Source organism: Callospermophilus lateralis, chromosome 4, assembly GCF_048772815.1.
Source record: "Callospermophilus lateralis isolate mCalLat2 chromosome 4, mCalLat2.hap1, whole genome shotgun sequence".
Taxonomy (NCBI): Eukaryota; Metazoa; Chordata; class Mammalia; order Rodentia; family Sciuridae; genus Callospermophilus; species Callospermophilus lateralis.
Genome location: NC_135308.1, coordinates 75,642,405 through 75,662,112, shown reverse-complemented (window position 1 = coordinate 75,662,112; position 19,708 = coordinate 75,642,405). Strand labels below are relative to the sequence as shown.

Below are 19,708 nucleotides of genomic sequence, written 5' to 3'. Positions count from 1 at the left end.
TCACTATATAAAATGGAAGGCCTTTTACAAACTGTATGACTTTGGCCAAGTTGTGCTTTAAGGTTTATATGTAAAGAGTATTAATGGAAGGATTAAATAATACATGTTAAGGTTCTTTGTAAAACTGGAAAGTACTAAGTTGTTATTATCCTGAGTCTCACATAGCGTGGAATTCAGGATTCCTTGAACCAGAAGTCTTACAATAGCTTAGTCCACAGGCAGACTTTCCACACAACATTTCTCTTCATATGTAGCTTGGGAAATCAGTGAAGTAACATTGGCCCATTACAATGACTTCATCATTTTCCAGGGAAACTCCATGACTCCCACACTGGATATTAGGCAATCCATCTTTATATCCTCTTAAGATAGTTATGTCAGTTTCAGTTGCTATTCGTTTTCTGATGACTTTTTCCCTTGTTCCCCAAATGGTTGGATCAACAACATTGAGAACTTAAAAATCAATCTAAGCAGGCCATATAATTCTCCTATAGCTTTATATTCTCCTAGATTAGGTTGGGATGCCCCTGTTATGCTAAATACCACTTTCTCTAATCCACAATTACTCCTTCCTTATGTATCAGCCTCATAACATAAAACGAACTGAAAAGAATAATTTAAAGATAATTAGCTATATCATGTTCAAAATTTTATTTTTAGTATAAAAATGACATGTAAAATTCTGACTACTTTGGTCACAAGTTTTTTGATTTAATAGCCTTCAAATTTGAATACCTGTTTTATTTTGCTTTTGGTTCCAGGGATTTAATCCAGGGGTGCTTAACCACTGAGCCACATCCCCAGCCCTCTTTATTTCTGAGATAGGGTCATAAATTGCTGAGGCTGGCCTCAAACTTTCGATTCTCCCGCCTCAGCCTCCTGAGTCACTGGGATTACAGGTGTGTGCCACCATGCCTGGCCATACCTGTTTTAATTGAAGTAATTTCCCACATTTTGGGTTTTTATGTGTTTTCTTTCCTAAAACTGGTTTTCTTGAGAATGTGCCTGGTTTACTCCTTTTTATTCTCTACTCTTTTCATTATTTTCTTCTACTTTGAAAAAGAAAGGCTTATCTCTAACCCATCTTAAACTTTTCTGGGGGGCAATACTCTGTTTTAAGTCTAGGGGCACTCAACCACACTGAGCTACATTCCCAAGCCCCCTTTTTTCTTTTATTTTCAGACAAGGTTTCCCGAAGTTGCTCAGGCTGGCATTCCGGGGTTTAATCCCCACCAGGAAAAATAACAACAGCAACAAACGGGTAAGATGGTTGGCACAGACTCTTTCTTTTTGGGGGTAGTAGGGTTGGACCCAGGAGCACTCTACCACTGAGCTATATCCTGGATATTTTTTCTTTTGAGATAGTGACTTTATAAATTGCCAGTGATAGCCTTGAATTTACAGTCTTCCTGTCTCAGCCTCCTGAGTAGCTGGGATTACAGGTATGCACCCACCACTGCACCTGACTTAACATTTTTATTTGAAATTAAAAAAAAAAAAAAAAGTAGTAAGACTTGATCTGCTCATGGGTTTGCCCATGAACAAAGGCTTTGACGCTTTTGTTTATATTTCCATAAATTGAATAAGCTAAGTCTGTATGCCAAATTTAAAGAAAAAAGCTAAAAATCTAAAATGCTTTTATGTATGATGGCACAGTTTCCGGGGACAAGTGGAGGCTGAAACTTTTCTGTGTAGGTCTTAGAATAGACAGAGGAAAAATACAGCTTGTAACATATTGGTCAGGGGCTGCTCCTTAGCCAGAGAACTCAGCACTTGTTTCTTTGTATAAGGGCACATCCTTAGAAAACCTGTTTTTCCCTACAGTAGCACCTTTTCCTAATTTGCACAAAAGCACTAGAAAGGCTAGCAGTGGCCCTGAATGCATGTTTCCTGTATACTAGATAGCAGAAGTTAATCCCTAGAAGCAACTTAAACATATTTTTTTCCTAGATGTCCTGATGTGTAAGGGAGTTACATAGTTTTCAAAGTTATTTTGGGAGTAAACAGAGAAAAAAGAAAGTGTTGAAGATGGTTGCTCCTTTTTTTCAGTGATGCCTGGGTGCCTCTTCCCCACCCTATACCACAAGACTACAAGTCTCTTCCTTTCTCTTTGGTTCCTCCTTTTAGTTGCTGCTGCTGCTGCTGCTGCTTTAAACAATGAATAATTTCTTAAAATAGTTGATTTAAGCATCTGCATTGGTGACTTTGTTCTCAACTCCTGGTTCAATACTGATGGAAGCAACCTGTTTGACCACCTCAGAAGGCCTGTGTTTGTTAGTGAATCATTTGTGGGTTCTCCTCTGGAAACCAATCTAGGTCTTAGAACTTTTCCAAGATGTTTTTCTCCTAGTGATTCTCACAGTCTCCATGGGCATCTGAATTGGTTTTCCACATTGAGATTGTTTTCCTTAGAACCTCAGATCAATTCAGAACATAGCTTCTCTGGGGAATTTACTTACAGTGGGTTAGAGTAATTCTAATTCGAGACTAGCCACCTCGATTCCAGGGGTATCTTTAACTCCCTGATTTGCTAGTTCTTCCGGGAGAGCACAACTTGGGGCGTCAGGAGCAGAGTTGGTCTCTTACTTCTTAAAAGCCCACCTTGTACCCCTGACTCCAGCCACTGCCTTTCCTTTTACTTTCTCCCTGATCTCCTCTCCAATTTTTTTCAAATTTACTCTCCTCTCCCGAGGGTTTTACCTCCTGGGCCTAATTATATACAGCAATCCGCTTGGCACCAGTCTTACCTCAGCTATCCTTAGGCTAATTCTTGAATTTTTTCTCTTGGACCGAGAAACACCCAGTACGGGGAGAGGTGCCATAAAGACATACACCGCCACCTGGCGGCCTACTGCCAAATAGATCTTGCAATACCAGGGACGGTGTTAGCTCCATAGCAACAGGCCCTTGGAGGTGGATTCCTGAAGGCACCAGTCGTGGGTGGGACACAACAGCTCCTGCTTTGGTAACAGCATTTCCCCTGACTGTAATTATCTTTCCAAGTTTATTTCCCTGGAAATTCTTTTTATCTTTCAAAATCCACCGAAAATGCCACTTTCCCCACGAATCCCTTCCTCATCTTTCAAGTTAAGAGTAGCTCACTCATCTCAAGAGTATCACAGAGCAGGTTCAGCATGTCATTTGCCACTCTTCTGAAGCTCCTCATTGCCTATCTCAAACGTTTCTCATCTGTTAGTCCCCTCAAAAACTCAACTCCTTTGAAGTTCATGCCATCAGGATATTACAATCATGTGCTGATCCCCTGGGTCACTTCCTCTCATTTCCTGAAGATTTTAAAACTTGACTCATTCTCTTGGTTTTAAACCACTCCCACTGTCAACATTCATGGAGACAGTTTGTCCAGTACACTGTCCTCTCAGTTTCTTGTCCACTTATTTCCAATCATCTATCTTATCTCCATGGCAATACCCTAGCCTTAGTCATTAATAAAAATGTACCCTTTCCACACCTCTACTCACACTCAAACTGACTGCTTTAAACAATAAATACTACCATCAGTGGTCATTCACAGTGCCTCTCATACTAACCACCCATCACTTTCTCTCCCAAGATTTGTTTTTTTCAGTATTGGGGATTAAACCCAGGGTCACTTTACCACTAAGTACCATCCCCAGTCCTTTTTTTTACTTTTATTTTGAGACAGGATCTTGCTAAATTGCCTGGGCCTGAGTCTCTGGAATTGCTGGGAATACAGGCTTGAATCACCATGCCTGGCTTCTACAAAAATTTGATAGAACACAGTCTGATGGGCATGGTAGCCCAAGCCTATAATCCCAGCAGCTCAGGATCACAATTTCAAAGCCAGCCTCAGCAATTTAGCAAGGCCCTAAGCAATTTAGCAAGACCCTGTCTCTAAATAAAAAATAAAAAAGAGCTGGGGATGTGGCTCAATGATTAAGCACCCCTGGGTTCAATCCCTGGTAACAACAAACAACAACAAAAAAGGCAGTCTCTAAATTATCAAGTCTATCAATTTTTCATTGTCTCATCACTTTCCTTCTGTTTTGACTTTTCACTTCAACCAATTTAAATTCTCTGATTGATCAACTCCGAGACTGCCTTGCATAAACTTGAAATTATCTGGCACTTCCTTCCCTCCTGTTATATTCCATAGTAAAATTCCAACCCTTGGTTAAATCCAGCTCTACTTACTCTTCTTGCCTATACTTACTAATTAAATAAACATAGCTAGGGAAAAGTCCACACTGTGCTAAATAGTTTCAAGTTAAAGTTAGGATATAATCTGAAGCAAATCCTTAGCACTGCTCTGCAGAGCTTTACTTCCCAAATCAATTTATTGCCGCAGGGCAGAAAAGTGGATACTTCTGGGATAGTGATAAGGCTAGGGGGAATCCTTAATTCCTGTAAGATTCTATTTCTCTTAGTGGTAGTAGGTATTGAACCTAGGGCCTCAGACACACTAGGCAAGCATTCTTATCACTGAGCTATATCCCTTACTCTTCTAGTTTATTTTTGAGACAGGGTCTCCCTAAATTGCTGAGGTTGTCCTTGAGTTTATGATCTTCCTGATTCAGCCTCCCTAGTAGCTGAGCCACTATGCCTGGCAAAATTCTTTCTTAGCCAATGTGATGGGTATCAAGGTGTACATTTTTTTAAAAAAAAATTATCTAAAAAACATCTTTTTTTAGTTGCAGTTGGACACAATACCTTTATTTTATTTTTATGTGGTGCTGAGGATCAAACCCAGCACCCTGCCCGTGCTAGGCAATCACTGTACTACTGCCAAAACCCTAGCCCCTTAAAAAAATTCTTACAATGCACAGACTCCTTCATGGCCATTAAATAAATAATTCTCTTGGTTTATGCACTACTCAAGATGAGAACCCCATATGTATGCTTCTATTTATTTATTCATTTTGCCATGCTGAGGATTGAGCCCAGGCCTCAAGCATGACAGGCAAATACTCTACCACTGAACTAGCCCTGTGTTCCCATTTAAAGCAAAATTCTTTCTGTTTAATACATGCCCTGTGTCTTTTGGCTTTGTCCCTATGCCTTTGTTTGAAGGCTCCACTCAAGGTCAAGAAACTTCAATTTACCAGATGGTCAGTTCTGTATTGTTTTTATGCAAAAAATTATATCTGGTAAAACTGACCACTCCCTCCAGGTTTAATTTTCTTGGTACTTGATACACCAATCTGGTCCTGTTTTTTTTTTTTTTTTTTTTTTTAGTACTGGGGATTGAAACCCAGGGATGCTCTATCACTGAGCTTCATCCTCATTCCTTTTTATTTTTATTTTGAGACAGAGAGAGACTTGCATTATTCAGGCTGGCTTTGAACTTTTTTTTTTTTTTTTTTTTGGTGGTGGTACTGAGGATTGAACCCAGGGCCTTGTGCATACAAGGCAAGCACTCTACCAACTGAGGTATATCCCCAGTCCCTGACCCTGAACTGAGCTTCCTGCCTTAGCTTCCTAAGTAGCTGGGATTATAGACATGTGCCACTGTGCCTGATTCTAGTTTCTACATTCTCACTATCTTTTCTCAGCATTTCTGAATGTTGCTGTGTCCTCAAGTTTCAATCTTCAAAATACTTTTCTTTAACAATCACTCCCTGGGTTTTCCTCAAGGCCTGTGCCTTTAATTATTATCCATATCAAATCTGAGTCTCCAACCTAGACCTTATCTCTGAGCTGCAGACTTGATGTCTACACCAAAATGGCTAATAGGAATCTCAAACTTAAGAGCGCTCCAAGCTCCTACCCCAACTGCTTCTCCCCACAATTTTCAAATAAATGAATAAAATAAAGGTATTGTGTCCAACTACAACTAAAAAAAAAAATTAAAAAAATAATAAATGAATAAAATAAAGGTATTATGTCCAACTACAACTAAAAAATTTAAAAAAGAATACAAAGTGATATTTGGTGGTCTTATTTTTTGCCATGTGCACTACCACTGAGCTGCATCACCAGTCCCATTTTTAAAAGTTTGACAGGGTTTCACTAAGTTGCCCAAGCTGGCCTTGAACTTATGATCTTCCTGCCTCACCCTTCCAAGTAGCTGGGATTGGCATGTGCCACCATGCCCAAATCATTGTGGTTTTAATTTGTATTTCCCTGATGGTTAAAAATGCTAGGCAACTTTTCATGTGCTTATTTGTATCTGTATATCCTCATAGTGAAATATCTGCTCATCTTTTTTGACTATCTTTTTTAAAATGTTTTTATTTTTTTAGTTGTAGATGGGCACAATATCTTTATTTATTCTTATAATGATTATCATTTTTTAAAACATTTTGTGTTTTTAATAACAGCTCTATTGAGACTTATTTATTTTTAAATATTTATTTTTTAGTTGTAGCTGGAGACAATATCTTTATTTATTTTTATGTGGTACTGAGGATTGAACCCAGGGTCTCGCACGAGCAAGGCAAGCGCTCTACTGCTGAGCCACAGCCACAGCTCCAGCCCCTCTCTAAGCTCACATACTATATAATTCATTCTCTAAAGTATATACTGTGATAGGTTGTAGTGTATTCAAAGTTGTTTAATCACCTCTACCTTTTATCTTCATGCATTTGCCTATTATTGACTTTTCATAAAAGTGAAATCACATTAATGTGCAGTCTTTTGTCACTGGCTTCTTTTACTCAGAATATTTTCAAGGTTCATTCATGTTGTACATATAACAGTATTTCATTTTTTATTTCTCAATAATACTTCATGGTATGGATATACCATATTTTACTTATCCGATTATAAGTTGATGAATGTTTGAGTGTTTCCAAAATTATGAATGATCCTGCAATGAACACCTGAATCCAAGTTTTGTTTGTTTGTTTCACCCCTAGTACTGGGGATTGAATTCAGGGGTCTAAACCATGGAGCTACAACTCCACCCCTTTTTACTTTTTGTTTTGAGACAGTCTCACTAAGTTGTGAAGGCTGGGTTTGAACTTGTGATACTCTGGCCACAGCTTGCTGAGTAGCTGGGTTACAGGAATGCACCATCATACCAGGATCAATTTCTCCATATCCTTGCCAACAATTGTTAATGCCTGGATTTTCAGTTTTTCAGTTATAGAAAAATCTAGTGAATTTGAAGTGCATTTTACAGTGGTTGCAATTTGATTTCCTTGCCAGTTAGTAACATTGAACATCTTTTCATGTATTTATTGGCCATTTGTATATCTTCTTCTAAAAAATGTCCTTTTTTTTTCCCCCTCAATGGTGCCAAGGGATGAACCATAGGCCTTATGCATACTAGGCAAGTGCTCTACTAGTGAGCTCTATTCTTGGCCCTGTCTATTTTTATTTTATTTTTTTATGTGCAAAAAAATTATTCCAATTATGTTCAAATATGCACAAGAATAGAAAACAAAGGCTAGAAGTTTCTATATCATAATTTTGATAGTATATCTATCCACATAGCAGAAACAGAAAAATGTTTCAAAGTTTTCTTCTTGTGATTTTTGTGTTCAAGAAGGTTCACACAGTGAGCACATATACTTTTTATAATCAGAAAAATAAAATTAGGAGATGAAACTCCACCAGGAAGTTGGGATTATGTCATTGTGCCAAGGCTTCCCCCAAGCCTTTGATCCAGGGCTGCCAGGGATAAATGTAAGCATCCCTGGTAAATGGGAGGCTTAATCACCGACTGTCTTAGCCTGTCTATTTTTAATTGTGTTGTTTGTATTTTTATTACTGAATTGTAATAGTCCTTTATATATTCTAGATAAAAGTCCCTTATCAGATACATGATTTAATACAATTATCTCCCATTCTGTGGGTCATCTTCTCACTTTCTTGATGGTGTCTTTGGAAGAAGAAAGTTTTTAGTTATGATTATGTCCAATATATCTATTTTTCCATTTGTTGCTCATGCTTTTTTCCCTAAGGAACAACCACCTAATCTAATATCACAAAGATTTATATCTATATTTTTTCCTAAGATTTTTATGATTTTAGCTCCTACATCTAGATATTTGATTCATTTTTAATTAATTTTTGTATATAATGTGAGGTAAGGGTCCAATCAACCTGCCCCTATATAATTTGTTAAAAAGACTGTTCTCCATTAAATGGTCTTAAAACTCAAAAATTTATACAGGGGGTTGGGAAATAATATGAAGGTCAAGTTATCCATAACTATCACAACACAGGGGGTTTATTTCTGAACTCTAAGTTCTATTCTTGTATTTCATATGTCTGTCCATATGCTGGTACCACACTAGTTTTATCACAGTTTACTGATGAGTTTTGAGAATGCTTTATATTTTCTATACACAAGTCCTTTGGATATGTGGTTTGCAAATATTCTTTCTGCTGCTTGTCTTTTCAAGAAGACCCTTTTCATAGTCATCCACACAAGGGCTCTTTTTGTGTGTTCATTATTTTTGTTTTTAGCACCAGGGATTGAGCCCTGTGGTCCTTATTCACTGAGCCACATCCCATCCCTTTTTATTTTTTGAAATGCACAGTCTCACTAAGTTGCTTAGGGCCCTTCTAGATTGCTGAGGCTGGTTTTGAACATGTTAGTCTCCTGCTTCAGCCTCCTGAGTCACTGGGATTACAGGTGTGTGCAACGGTCCCCAGCTCCTACAGGGTTTTTGCAGAGCAAAAGCTTTTCATTTTGATAAGCCCCAATTATTCATTTTTCTTTTTATGGCTTGTGCTTTTGCTGTCAAGTCTGCCTCTTTTTATAAATAAGGTTTCACTTTAATATAGTCATGATCAATTATTTATGTACTGTCTATGGCTGCTTTAATAATATCACATTAGAGCTGCTGAATACTTGTGAACCAAACCATATGGTCCACAAAGTCTAAAGTAGTTAACTTTCTGGCTCTTTACACAAGAGCATGCTGACCCCTGCTTTAATCTGCTAAACCTTTAGCAGAAGGCTTGAGTTTAAGGCCAGACTCTGCAACTTTGAAAGACCCCTGTCGATGACCTTTACATATGTCACTCCCTCTGTATGCAACACCAATTCTCCAGATCTTCTTATGGCTAACTCCTTATCATCATTCTGGTTTCCTATCAGATTCACCTTAAAGAGTCTATCCTTGACCACACTAGAGTAAGTAAATTCCTTCCCTCCTGTCCTATTTTCTTTTTTTTAAAGAGAGAGTGAGAGAGGAGAGAGAGAGAGAGAGAGAGAGAGAGAGAGAGAGAGAGAGAGAGAATTTTTTAATATTTATTTTTTAGTTATGGGCGGACACAACATCTTTGTTTGTACGTGGTGCTGAGAATCGAACCCAGGCCGCACGCATGCCAGGCGAGCGCGCTATCACTTGAGCCACATCCCCAGCCCCTCCTGTCCTATTTTCTATCCCCTTGCATTGCTATATTTTTCTTAGAATTTGTCATTTCCTTCACTATAATGTAAGTTCTATGAGGGCAGTCCCAGACTTGTCATATACCAGCCATTTAAGCAGTTCAAATGAATAAATGAGTCATGGAGAACTACTACATATTTCTAGAAAATAAATGTTACTTATTAACTCATAAGTTGTTTATTAGAGGAAGAATGCTTGAATAAAAGAACAATATGGCTGATTCCCATAATTTATATAAATCATATTTATGGAGCACTTTACGTGCATGTTATTCAACATATGAAGCTGAGGAATTACATAGGGCTAGAAAATAGGATGTTTGAAAGTCTTTAGGGGCTGGGGATGTGGCTCAAGCGGTAGCGTGCTCGCCTGGCATGCGTGTGGCCCAGGTTCGATCCTCAGCACCACATACAAACAAAGATGTTATGTCTGCCAAGAACTGAAAAAATGAATATTAAAAAAAAAATTCTCTCTCTCCCTCTCTTAAAAAAAAAAAAAAAAGAAAAGAAAAAGAAAGTCTTTAGGTTTGTTTTCTAAATCTGTATCCCTATCAAATGAACATCATAGCCCATGCCTGTAATCCCAGTTACTTAGCAGGCTGAGGCATAATGACCACAAGTTCAAGGCCAGCCTCCATAACATTGAGAGACCCTGTCTCAAAATTAAAAATTAAAAGGGCTAGGGATATAACTCAGTGGGAGAGTGCTCACCTAGCATGTGGGAGACCCTGGGTTTGATCCCCAGTACCATAAAAAAAAAAAATTCCTGAATCTGTATTCCTTCCTTATCCCCTCTTGGACCTAAACTAAAATCCAATGGGTAGATAATGATATAAGGTTATTTTTTTCATAGTATGTATTATATTCATGTCTCCTCATTGATTCTGAACCTCTCTTCTTGATGTCTCCTCTTGATTCTGAACCTCTTGATCTGTCTAATCAGTCAATTTGGACAAAATTTCACAATCAGTTTATTTGGCTATGTCAAAATGGTTTTGTCACCAGGAGCAGTGGCACACACCTGTAATCCCAGTGGCTCGGGAGGCTGTGAGGCAGGAGGATCAAAGCCAGCCTCAGCAAAAATCGAGGTGCTAAGCAACTAGGTGAGACCCTGTCTCTATATAAAATACAAAATAGGGCTGGGGATGTGGCTCAGCGGTCCAGAGCCCCTGAGTTCAATTTCTGGTTAACCGCCCCCCAAGAAAAAATGGTTTTGTTGAAGTAAAATTGCTAGTAACAACACCAACAAACACTTTTAAACTTTATCCTTAATTTCCATCAAGTTTCTATCCTTGATTTCTATATTATTGGGAGATTCACAGGTATACAGATCTTTTTAAATAAGCAACAATGAGAAGATAACTTAATAATAATAAAATTGGCATAATCAGGAAGTACAGAAATAACAGAGGTAGAATAGCTTATGATTTTTGAAATTAAAAAAAAAAAGTAATTCCTGGTCTTAAATGTTCAATTATAATTATTAAATTAAATAAATAGATTAAGCCTGGATCTGCACCAGGGAGACTTGGTGGGGAGCTGGATTGAGCAGAGATTACAGGGGCCTCATTCTTGGTTGTTAAAGAAATGAACACATTAAAAAAAAGATCGAGCTGGGGTTGTGGCTCAGTGGTAGAGTGCTCGCCTAGCACGTGCAGGGGCCTGGGTTCAATGCTCAGCACCACATACAAAATAAAATAAAATAAAAGGTATTGTGTCCAACCACAACTAAAAAATTATATATATATATATATATATATATATATATATATATATATACTTTAAAAAGATCACTTTTTGACTAATTTCTATGTCCCATATCTTGGTTTTTGTGGTAATTCCTCTAATATCTTTTCAAAACCATCTTAAAATTGTTATATAAATACCCCCCCCCCCCACACACACACACTAGGAATTGAACCCACAGGTGGTGCTCTATATCAGTGAGGTACACCTATAGCACTTTTTATTTCTTATTTTGGGACAAGGTCTTACCAAGCTACCCAGGCTGGCCTTGAACTTTTGATTCTCCTGCCTCAGCCTCCTGAGTAGCTGGATTACAAGTATGCACAGCCATACCAAGCTATAAATATATGCTCTTTTAAAATGAGTTGACTTTTTAATGTATCTTTTAGAAAATGTGAAAGAAAACAAATGCTTCCCTTCTTCCAGTTCTGCTTCCCTAAGAATGACCATTAAAATGTCCAGGAAGAAAACAATCTGAAAGTCTAAGATGCAAGTCATTCAAGATACCAGTGAATTCCCAGAGAAGCAGTTTATGTAAAATGTTTCCAAGTATGACCCCTCCTTATTGCATTTAGGAAACATGTAATTTAACCATCAGAGAACACCTACCCTACTCCCAGTCCCAGCTCATTCTAAAGAAAAAAAAATATATATATATTTTAGGTGGACACAATACCTTTATTTATTTCTATGTGTTGCTGAGGATCGAACCCAGTGCCTCACACATGTCAGGTGAGTGCTCTACTGCAGAGCCACGACCCCAGCCCCAAGACTGACATCTTACTTAATCGTCTTTGTGGATCTTTATAACAATATTTTGCAAGTAACATGACTCACACTCTAGAGTCAGCTCAATAAGAATAGTTATAATTGAGCAAATTCATTTCACTGTTACTCTTCATATCTATATTGCCATGGTTCAAGATTTCCTCAAAACCAGTTTTCTATAATTTTTAATGAGACCTGTTTGCAATTATAATGATGAACATGAGTGTTCTTATTGTTCTGATAATACATATTTAAGCACAAAACACCACAAATGGCAATGCTAATTAACTGTGAATTTTAAAAATGTAGAAATGTACAAAGTCTGTTGGCTATAATAGTCTTTTAACCATACTTAAGTATGTCCTATGTGTTATCAAGACAAGAAAAGGAATGAGATGGACATCATTACCCTAGGTACATGTATGATTGCACAAATGGTGTGACTCTACTTCATGAACAACCAGAGAAGTGAAAAATTGTGCTCTATTTGTGTACAATGAATCAAAGATCATATGCTGTCATGTATAACTGATTAGAACAAATTTTAATTAATAATTTGTTCTAATTTGTGATAACAACAACATGAAGGGGAGGATGGAGTTAGGAGCAAAATCAATATACATTACTGGAGCTCAGATGGTATCACTTAAAACTAGATTGTTATAAATTTAGGATGTTAATTTTAATCCCCTTGATAAACTCTACCTTAGTAACTATTTATAAGGTTTGGTGGGTTTTCTTTAATCCTTTCAAACATCAAACATTTTCCAAATAGTGAAACTGGACTTAACGTGGATTTATCTATACTCTCCATTGGATTTGCAGGTATGTAGCTCTTCTTTTCAATACTTTATTCTCTATTATCTCAATCTCTTCTCTGATTATTGATTTTCATCTTTCTTCATTAAAAAAATATATGTCCAAATCTAGCATTAAATTACAATTCTCTCAAAGTGCGAAAATAAGATGAAGTACATGGGCAAAATACAAATAGAGAACATCTCCAAAAATTCTCATTAAGCTGCAAGTCATAAAAGTGCACATTTTTCATAATTAAATTTAAGTGTTTACAGAGTTTTTATCAAAAGACAGAAGACCAACATTTATCTTGACCATATAATGCAAGTAAGAATCTGAGATAGGGCTGGAGACTCAGTTCAGTAGTAGAGTATTCACTAACAGGTGAAAAAGGCTATTTGATACTCAGCAGCAAAAAAAAAAAAAAAAAAAAAAGACAAAAAACTACGAAGATAATACTAATTTTTCTATTTTGGGAAAAAGTAACTCCTCAAGTTTTTATCTTTAACAAATAAATGTGTAATGTGTATATTCTATACAATTTTGTAGTAAGGTACCATTTATATATACAAATATGGCTATTAGTGAATAACTAATACTTGAGAAAAAAATTTCGTTTCTCTTAAAAATGAGAGATCCACTAAATAATATCACTAGTTATGGCTAATTTTGGAAATGTACTCCTTAAATAAATCTTCTAAATTTATTTCACAACTTTAAAATTGGGAAAAGAATGTTTTATAGATACTATAAACAAAATATAGAATGTATTTCTCAAATTTTTGTACAAGGCAAATGCCATATAGAAGATATTGCCGTCCATCATGACTATGTTCTTAACATAAAGAAGAAACTGAATACTACCAGATGAAAGATTAGAAGGCAAAACATGAATAGATTACTTCTCCAACACTAAATATTCAACTATTTTCAATATTGTTGTTAGCTATCCCTTAAAGTAAATAAAATCAAAGTGAAAAAAGAATAAAAAAGACAAGAGAAATCCAGGAAGATGATATTGTGATTATCAACATAACAATGACAAACTAATTTGATATCTTAATACTCACATTGTATGTGTTGTTCTCCATCTCTCTGTTCTACTAAGAACTGACTCTCCCTTCAATCCTCTTCAAGTAGAACTTTCTATAAATTTTAATTAGCTTGTTATTTATTCACTCTATCTAATTAGGCTGCCTGAGAGAAGATGTGATTTAGGAGTGGCTAAAGGACATTTCTACAAACACTTGTGGAAGGTAAAATCTCATACAACTTAGATCTTAGATTAAGTCAATTCTGGGATCCTCAACAAAGTTCTTTTCATCTGTTCAATAGCATGGGAAGGAAGAATTTTAATCAAGTTAGAGGTTCTAGGGAGAGAAAAGCTGCTGGCAAAAACAGCAGCTCTATATTTTGAGTCACTGCTTGGTCAAAAACTAGCACAGTTTTCCTATCGAAAAATGAACAGAGATTAGATGGTGACCTTGATGCCAAAAACTCCACGATTTTAGTGTGGTTTACTTTGTCATATAAAGTTAAAAATATTTGAAACAAGCTGTCTCCTTAAGTTTTATCTTAGCTTAAACTGCTAGGAAGCTATGGTGGTGTTGGAAATCATGATTTTTTTGCTTAACCAGTCATCAAGTCTGAGCCTGTTTTCTCTTCTACCCATTCTCTTGACTAGGATGGGTAATTTTGAAAATCAGTTGAGATGTGGTATGTTGAAGCACTAGTACTGTTTCCTGAGTTTATTAGGAGGAGAAGAATGAGGACAGATTTTTCTTTTGGTTATTTCACATCATCCTTACTACCTTTTCTTTTCATATCTTCTGCTACCTTCCTCAGTTTCTAGAATCATCTCCCTTCTTTCTTCTATCAGCTAGTTTTTGTCCTCAAGGTTATTCTTATTTGGGAAAACAAGCAAACAAAGCCCCCCCCCCCAAAAAAAAAAAAAAAAACACCTCCCTACTCCTTTAATTAAAATAAACACACTTCCTTTAAAAGTGAGGTTTTTATTTAATTTTTTCCTAAAAATGAATTCAGATTAAGTCTTCTTGAAAACCAGTGGAAATTCTACACTTAGTATATGTACTTAACTAAAAACTAATTTTGCCAAACTAATAACTAAGGCAGTTGACCTTCCAACCCTTCTCTCACACTTCAGGAATAAAGCACTGAACGAATCCAGAGCTAGATGAATGAATATTACATAATTTGCTAAGAAAATGTCAATTTTCCTTTACTAAAACCTACAAAGGTAATTCTATCTACACAACATTTAAGCTCCAGGTAGACAAGTTTCAAGGCCAAGCAACAGATCAATCCTCCTATTTTCTCTGCTGGGACCATTCTTCTTCCAAAGCATCCTCACTTCCTTCAGGTCTGGGTGAAAGGACACTTCCTCAGAAAGGTCTTCTCTGAAAGGCATCTTCCCCTGCCCCACCTTATCTTAACATAAATCATCCCCCTATTTCACAGCTCTATTACGTTAAGTTTTTCTTAATAAGACTGATCACTGTCTGTATAGTATTATACACCTATGCATTTTCTTGTCTGTTGCCTGAATGTTCGGTCCAGGAGGGCGGGGTACTGGCCCACCCAGTTCACTGTGGGATTCCAGTGTTTTAAGCAGTGCTGGGGCATAGTAGGTGCTCAGTAAATAAATATTCTCCCAATGCCAGGAAGCTACTTGCTAGTTTCAGCAGAACCGCAAGCCTCTTCCTCCCTTAACCTCGCCTCTACACGACCGCAGACCGCGTTCCCCCACCTGCAGGTCCCAGGGACAAAGCTGCGCACCGACCATCCCTACCGGCAACTGCGGTTAGATCTCCCGGCCACCCGAGCCTCCGCGCTGATCCCAGGCCGTCGCGACCCGGAGTGACAGCGCCGGCGCCGCTGCGCTTCCGCCCGCCACGCCGCGCAGCCGTTAGGACCCCGGCTCTGCCTCACCAAACCCAGCATTCTATTTTGAGTGATCCGTTGATAGGATGGTAAAACGTGACTCCCGGCTCTTTCCGTCAGCAGGTCACCCACCCACCCGCCTCTGCGTAGGGATTCCGCCGTGTTGGCCAAGTCGGGGCCACCCCAGCCCCAGTCCTGCTTCTCACCTTCCACTTGTGCCAACTGACCAGCCACGGCCGCTCGAGGTTTCCTCCGGGCGCCCCCTCAGGCGGCTTCCTGCGGCGGAAGCGGGGAGCCCTTTACCGGGCAACACTTCTGGGCCCCACCCGCGCCACAGCCGCGGTTAAAAGGGTGTTACCATTTCTGCTTTAAGAGATACCCGGGCCGCTCGTTGCCTCCATGCCCCTAAAGGTGCCCCCATATATCCTCGCCGGCTGTCCCGTCCCGGCTGGGGAGGCTGAGGGCATTTTCAGGCAGTTCAGGCTTTTTCCTTACTTCTTCTTCGTTTTCTTTTTTAAAAATAATATATTTATTTATGGTGTGGAGGTCTTAACCTAGGATCACTTCACCACTGAATGAACTACATCCCCAAACCCTTTCGTTTTTTGAGACTGGATCTTGTTAAGTTGTGCAGGCTGGCCGTGAACCTGCGGTCCTCCTGCTTCAGCATGGGCCACCGTGCCTGGCAGCTGTTAATTATAGGTCAACTGTCCTTTCACCTCCTGTAAAGGACTGGAATTTGGGGGTTAGTGGTAATAAAGGTCACTCCCTGCTGTCTCCAACAGGGCCCCCCATATATAGGACGCAAAGGTCATTTAGAGATTGTCCTCCGCCAGACAAAAATGTTGGACCTAACTTAGAATCACTTGTGTCTCACCATGAAAATATGGTAAGGAAAGTGTTGAGTAGACAGGTTGAGTTTTTAAAAAGGTCTGCACTGCACTTCTCAAAAGAGGATTTCCCAGTGGACATTAAACACCTGCAAGGTTGTAACTGAATGAGTCATCAGGGAACTTCTAATTAAAACCACATCGGAGAAATGTCTGTTCAGGTCCTTGGCCCATTTATTTTTTATTTTTATTTATTTTTTGTTGTTGTTTTGTTTTTGGTGCTTAGCTTTTTGAGTTCTTTATATACCTAGAGATCTGATGTGTGAGGGGTAAAGATTTGCTCCAAGAAGTAGGCTCTTTAGTCACCTCACAGATTGTTTCTTTTGCTGAGGAGAAACTTTTTAGTTTGAGTCTATCCCGTTTATTGATTCTTCATTTTAATTCTTGTGCCAAAGGAGTCTTATTAAGAAAGTTGGGGCCTTAGCCCACATGATGGAGATTAGGACATACTTTTTCTTCTATTAGGCAGGGTCTCTGGTTTTATTTTTAGGTTCTTGATCCATTTGCAGTTGAGTTTTGTGATGGTGAGAGATTGGGGTTTAATCTCATTTTGTTGCATATGGATTTCCAGGTTTCCAACACCATTTGTTGAAGAGGCTATCTTTTCTCCAATGCATGTTTTTGGTGTCTTTGTCTAATATAAAATAATTATAATATAATTTTGTGGGTTAGTCTCTGTGTCCTCTATTCTGTACCATTGGTCTACCAGTCTGATTTGGTGCCAATACCATGCTGTTTTTGTTACTATTGCTCTGTAGCATAGTTTAAGTAAGGTCTGGTATAGTGATGCCACCTGCTTTACTCTTCCTGCAGTGCTCAGAATTGAACCTGGGGCCTTGTGCATTAAAATAATGGTCATGGACAACTGCAGTTGGTCATGTCTTTGCCTGACAATATAATAAGTTTTATGCTCCCCCTTATTTCACAACTGGCTTATAAAATAAAAAGTCTGGATAGCTTCAACCTTTTTTTTTTTTTTTTCAGTGCTGGTGATTGAACTCAGGCATGAAGCATGCCACAAACATTCTACCATTGGGCTATATTCCCAGCCCTTTTGTCTCATTCTTGTGCTGCTTCTGGCTCAGAACTTGCTACCAAGAAAAAAATTTTAAATGTGCATCCACGTGTACTTGTGGATATGGTTGATCCACATTCTATCTTTTTTTTTTGTTGTTGTTGCTGTTGTTGTTATTAGAGATTGAACCAAGGGTTCTCTACCATTGAGCTATATTCTCAGATCTTTGTAGTTTTTTTTTTTTTTTTTTTTTTTTTTTTTTTTTTTTTGAGACAGGATCTCTCTAAGTTGCTGAGGCCAGCTTTAAACTTGTGATTCTCCTGCCTTAGCCTCCCGAGTAGCTGGGATTACAGATATAGCCCCATTGTAAAGAGGCACATATTTAACTCTTTCTAGTATACTAGAATATCTATTCTTGTCTATTGCCCAAGAATTCTTCTCAAGTCACCAATCTCTTTTCTGTACTGCAGAGGATGGAAAATTAAAAACTATTTCACAGATTTTCTTGCAGCTAGGATTCTAGCTATAAATTACGAATCTATCAATAATTTGCACACTGGAGAAACTTGATAAATGAAAGTCAGGCACAGGGCATATTCTGGCTGCATTAGCTGCTCCTGCTGGCCAGCTTTTCTTTTCTTGTTTTTTTTTTTTTTTTTTTTTTTTTTTAAACTGGGTATTAAATTCAGGGGCACTCAGCATTTTTTTTTTTTTTTTTTGATACAGGGCCTTGCTAATATGCTGAAGCTGGTTTAGAACTTGGGATCCTCCTGCCTCAGCCTCCTGAGCTGCTGGGATTACAGGCATATACCACCATCAGTGGCTTGTTGGCTTTTCTGTAGCAGTGTTGCAATGCTTAATTACTGGATTCATGGTTAATGAAGACTGTTGAGGCAGCATTAGCAGTAGGTCGCTGATTCCTGGATCACAGGCAGGGTGAAGTGCTTTTCAATTCAAAGCATAGTATAACTATGCTTCGACTATGCATAAGACTATAGTGTAGTTATGCATAGTCTAACCAAATAGTCTTCATTTCTCTCCTTTCTGAAGCTCCCCTCATGGGCTTAGAGCAATTTCTGGAATATAACAGAGACCCTGTCCCTCCAATACTTTCAAAGATTTTGTAAGTACTTACATCCCTATATTAAAGCCTTTTCTACTTAAGGGGGTTTCTGTTTAGTGCAACCAACCCTGACAAATCATACCTGACTGAGCCACAGTAAGTACATTGTCCCTTCTATGCCTCAATAAGTTCCTCTTATACTCTTATGTCCCTTTTTTCCCTTTTTCCACAAATGCCAAATGAAGTGTAACATGTTGCTTTCATCCCTGATCTTTTGAGGTCTTATAGCTGCTTCTTGGGTCTCCATAGATGAAAGAAACTCAATTACCATTATTTCAAAAGAGAAGGCAGCCAAGCTCTAATTAAGGATTTTTCTAGAACCCAAGGTTCTCTTTTACTCAATATCTCTTGTTGTTACCAGTCAAGATACCACTCTTGGGTTGGGCATGTAGCTCAGTGGTAAAGTACTTGCCTAGCATGTGCAAAGTACCAGGTTTATTCCATCCCCAGTAAATGTGCACACGCATGCATGCAAACACACACACAAACATACACACACACACACACACAACCTTTTTATTTGTTTAAGGGCTTGGATCTGTGACTGGGAACAATAATTTTTTTTTGGGGGGTGGGTATCAGGGATTAAACTCAGGGGCACTCAACCACTGAGCCACATCCCCAGTACTATTTTGTATTTTATTTAGAAACAGGGTCTCACTGAGTTGCTTAGAGCCTCGCCATTGCTGAAGCTGGCTTTGAACTCTAGATCCTCCTGTTTCTGTCTCCTGAGCCACTAGGATTACAGGTGTGTGTCATGCACCCGGTAATAATTTTCTTTTTCCTTTCTTAGACTTGGTGCTGGGTTCTACATTATCAACTCCCATGCCCCTTCCATCATCCCTGACAATTTGTTTTGTCTTACAGAGTATAACTAAAGGAAAAGAGTGCTATAAATGTATTAATTATTAACTTAAAAATAATTTTTGTAGAGCCTGGGGTTGTGGCTTACTGATAGAGCACTTGCCTCACACATGTGAAGCACTGGGTTTGATCCTCACCACCACATAAAAATAAATAAATGAAATAAAGGCATTGTGTCTATAATTAAAACATATTTTTAAAAAATAATTATTGTTTTTGCATGACTTATTTAGCATTACTAGGAAGGAACTGTGGTTTTCTTTCAAACACTTTAAAAA

At 38.1% G+C, this 19,708-nt stretch overlaps 1 protein-coding gene across 1 annotated transcript in view; it reads right to left on the bottom strand.

Annotated features, from left to right (window-relative positions):
* Positions 1 to 15,811, bottom strand: part of Slc2a3 (solute carrier family 2 member 3) — an 86,708-nt gene extending 70,897 nt beyond the window's left edge. Inside the window, exon 1 of the mRNA XM_076852625.1 lies at positions 15,745 to 15,811. The gene's annotated coding sequence lies outside the window, so the exon portion shown is untranslated. The remainder of the gene's footprint in view (positions 1 to 15,744) is intronic.
* Between the last annotated feature and the right edge of the window lie 3,897 nt (positions 15,812 to 19,708).